The sequence below is a fragment of the Chamaea fasciata genome, unplaced genomic scaffold (genome assembly GCF_029207755.1).
Source record: "Chamaea fasciata isolate MVZ Bird 193981 ecotype frontalis unplaced genomic scaffold, bChaFas1.0.hap1 SCAF_8, whole genome shotgun sequence".
In the NCBI taxonomy this organism is placed as follows: Eukaryota; Metazoa; Chordata; class Aves; order Passeriformes; family Sylviidae; genus Chamaea; species Chamaea fasciata.
In genome coordinates, this window is record NW_027094093.1 from 35,430,181 (window position 1) to 35,434,381 (window position 4,201).

The following is a 4,201-nucleotide window of genomic DNA, read 5'->3' on the forward strand; positions in this document are numbered from 1 at the left end:
AGGTCAACGTGGGCTACTTTCCTATTTGTCATAAGATCTGGGAACATGTGTTCATAAAAAGCAGTGACCTGTGCACATGCCTGGTTTGCACTGTAATTCCAATATGATAGCTGCTCACAACACTTATCAACACCCCATTCATAAAGCTGTGCTGTGCTGCAGCTGCATCAGCACTTTCTCCAGAAAAACCTGGGTTCAGACCTAAATGTCTCCAGGGGTGACACATAGGACTCAGGTCCTCCAGTCAGAAGGGACATTTTTTTGGTTAAAGCTGATACTAATCGAGGGGGTTTGTGTAGTAGGGTGAAGAAGAGGAGTTGCTTTATCTTGTCTGGGTTTCATTTCCTTGAAATATTCTCTGGTCTTAAAATATTTCCTTGAAATATTCCCAGTTCTTTTGAACTAATCTCTTTCAAGGAAACATTTTGGCTTTAGCAGCAGTAAAAAAGGACAGAGCATAAATTAGATAATGGTGTGTGCGCAGGTAGGATGATTTCTGGTATTTTCAACCTAAACACATTTTAAGAAAAGGATAACTAATGTGGGAAAGTGACCAATTTAGTGGTTACCTTTCATATTTTACCTAGATTTTGAAAGCTCCTAGATGGATAAGCCAAGCATATACCAGCAATGAAAAATCAGTGCAGGATTTGACACAACATACATATTCCAATTATTTAATATTTGCCTACGCTTGCTTTGCAGCATTGCCTGACTTGCACCTTGCCTCTCCCCACCTGCACAGCTGTGCAACACATCTCAGACTCTTTAATTTCCTTTGCCACATCTCCTTTAAAACATCATCTGCTCCTTCACCTTGAACTGCCACGGCTCGGGCAGTGTTTCAGAAACCCATCTCTCTTCACATAATACTTCAACCACTTTAGCACAAGTTTCCCCCCTTCCCCCCCCCCCCATTCATAAGCAGGCTACTGGAAGAGATAGCACCCATCAGGCTCACAGAGCCCCTAACCTCTGTCTGCACCCCTGGACTTTGCCAATCAGCTTTTTAACCCAAACCACGGTGCCTCCCTAGTTGAGGGATAAGTAGTTACATCTAAATTGCCTAGAGCCCTTTCAAAACCGAGCCAGAGGGAAAAAAAAATAAATTAAAAAAAAAAAAAAAAGACACAACTCAGCAAGATTCATGCATTTTTTCCAGGATAGACCCCTGAATGTTACAATACCCCTTATCTCTGCCGAATTATAGTCTGCTGGCTCTGCTCAGGATCAGCTGCATCTCGTCTCTAATCCAGCAGCGAGATGAGACCAAGAGGGGCAGGGGGGAACCGGCGGCTTCGGTGACAGTCGAGCTCTTACAACTCCCAGCTCCACTTGATGAGTTGCAGGTATTACTCAACTGATTAGTATCTAAAAGGAATAAATATCTAGGTGAAGAGCAGCTGGCCTCAGCTCACAGATAAGAAAGAAATGGCAAAGAAGGAACTGGCAGGAGAAATAATTTTGTTTTTACTGAGTAGTGCTCATTCCAGGGTGCACAGGAAGGTACATGTTCTTGCATCCAAGCTGGTTTATGAACTAGAGCTGGCAAAATTAGCCAGGCATAGTGCAGGTTTCAGTCCTCAGGGCAGACTGAACTTCTTATTCCTGCACTTGATGCATGTGTCAAAATTTCTCCTTTCTTCCACTGAAAGGCTACCACAATAACAATATTGTGGGATATAAATAAAGGGAAGCTCCTGGCAGCCCTTCTCCACCACCAGGACATCACAAACATCTTATCGATAACCTGTCCTGTGCTCTGCACACCCACCCCAGTCCAGCTCTGCACTTGGGTCCCAGACCCAGCCCCATGGGCACCATCTGCTCCCACAGCCCCTGGGGGCAGCTGCACCCAGGCAGGTCAGCTGGACAGAGTCTGCTCCTGAGAGGTGAGGACACCTGCAAGGAAAACCTCCAGCTGTGGATATCTGCCTCTGTAACAAGTTTTCCTGATTTTTAGAAAAATTTCCTTGTTCACATTTATCTTCCCTGAAAACAGAAGAAAATTAAATTGCTTTTTCAAGCTGGAAGATCATACCTTTAAAAAAATAAATCTATAACTGCAAGCAAGAGGCAGTAGAAGAAGGTTTAATCCCTTCTGTGGAGCTCTAACTTTTCCTGAAGAATTGCACAACCCTTCACACTACAGCAGCAGAAACAGAAGCCCTATACTAGTGCTATCTTCCTTCCAAACTGTGACCTGCCAGTAATTTCCCTTCCCTAAAATTTCCCTCCTGTCATGACAGATAAAGTGGCAGGGTCTACCATCCCTAATCGCTGGCCTCAGCTCCTGCTGAATTCCAATACCGTGCACAGTTTAGTTATGGACTTTAGGCTGCAATTCATAGCCAAACCATGGAGGAGATTTAATTCAATAGTGGCTGGGGTCACAGGAAGAGGGTGCCAAGAGTAGCAGACCCTGTAGTAAGATATCCTGAGAAAGACAGTCACTGGAGGCAGAGAATGTACTGGATGGGTTTGTGAGAGCTTACAGGAACCGCAAGAGGACAATAATCAAAGCCCTCCAGGAAAGTTAATGCTTTAGAGAGGAAAACAGTGAAGGCTGGAGGGTGGGCTGGCAGCCTGGAGGGAGAAGTCTCTTCACTTGAGATGGGTGTTCTTAGATATCAACCTCCCCACCTGAAAACAAAACAAAAAAATGGCAGAAAATGGCTCGTGCTGGAGAAAAGGATGTAAACTGCATTAAGTGACACTGAAACCCCTTGCCTCCAAATGTATTAGCTCTTACTAGAACTTAACAAAAAGAAGCAGCTTCATAAAAGGTTGCGTGATATTTCTATGATATTTTTGTGCTGGGAGATGCTAAACAAACCAAGTCCAATTGACACAGGTGACTCTTTAGAAGAGCAGAAAACTGTCTTCACGGAAAATCCAGGATGAAAACATAATCCAGTGAAGTGCCCTTCAGTACCTTTTTCACAGCGATTTGCCTGACTTTACAAGGATAGCAGGGAGGGCTGGGAGGGCCTGGCTTTGGGGCTGAAGAGTGTTTCTGCACAAAAGCAGATCGTGGAGGGTCGTTCAGGAATGAAACTACCATGGCTTGCAGGTACTTGCACGATGTGCTCATTGCTTTGCACAGAAAGGTTTTCAATGGAGCTTTTTAAGCCTTTACTGTAATGTCGGAAGTCATCTATTTTACACCATGACACAGACCCCGCATTAAAACTATCACTGCCAGGAGTCCCCGCGAATGTAACTATTTTTATGGACCAAATGTTGTGGGTCAATGTTTTAACACAGGCTTGTTGTACAGTATATTGCTCAGTAAAGTGTCCCTCCACTGCAGGCGTTTAATAGTCTGTCTGTTGCGGAGCCCATTACCACAATTCTGCGCTCTTTCTCGGGTTTATTAAAGCCCAGAGAGTCAGAGATGCCCGTGGGTGGCACAGGGCTCAGAGACTTTTCCAAAGTGACCTGCAAATCCTCCAGGTTTAAGACAAAGAGTCCCAGCCCACTACCTTCACCCCACCAAGAGGCTGTGATCGCACAGGACTCCCTGTCAGGGCAAAACAGCAAAAAACTTCCACGAATGATTTTTTTTTTTTTTTTTTTTTTTTTTTTTTTTTTTTAACATAACGCTGAGGCCACTGTCCTAGATTTCCCTGGCAAGCAGTCAAAAAAAAAAAAAAGGTTCTTCCCCCGTGGCGGGCACAGCCTCCCATCCCAGCGCTGGGATGATGCTACCCGAGGGGTCCTGTCCCCATCCCGGCGCTTCCAGCCAGGCGTTCATTTTTGGCGAGCTGCCAGAGGAGGGTGCTCTGTTGTTAGAGGAAGACCCTCCAAATTGCAGAGGCAGACAGAGAACGGAGGAGCAGGAATCCTCTCTACCTTACATCTCCCTTCAGGAAAGAGACACTGTTGTGCCTGCCTTTTTTTTTTTTTTTTTTTTCCTTCTTCTTCTTTCCTCCCCCTCCTTTTTTTGTCTCATTCTGTCACTCTCTGGTTCTTTTACAATAGCAACAACAATGATCTTGTCTAAATGATTTCACAGGCTATTATTCAGGCACTCAACTTTTAACATTTCAATTTTGTCATTTTGTTGCTACACAAAAGGTGCACTTCTCCAGTATAATGTTCTGAGAATTATGTCAATGAGCAGTAATGGCTTTTAACATTAACTTGATCATTAACAACTACATTATCTGTGGCATAATCAGCACCTCAGTCTATTGTG

At 44.3% G+C, this 4,201-nt stretch overlaps 1 long non-coding RNA gene across 1 annotated transcript in view; it reads right to left on the reverse strand.

Moving 5' to 3' along the window:
* Nucleotides 1-1,334, reverse strand: part of LOC136293021 (uncharacterized) — a 4,073-nt gene extending 2,739 nt beyond the window's left edge. The window contains exon 1 of the long non-coding RNA XR_010722061.1: nt 1,188-1,334. This is a non-coding gene — a long non-coding RNA (uncharacterized lncRNA). The remainder of the gene's footprint in view (nt 1-1,187) is intronic.
* Between the last annotated feature and the right edge of the window lie 2,867 nt (nt 1,335-4,201).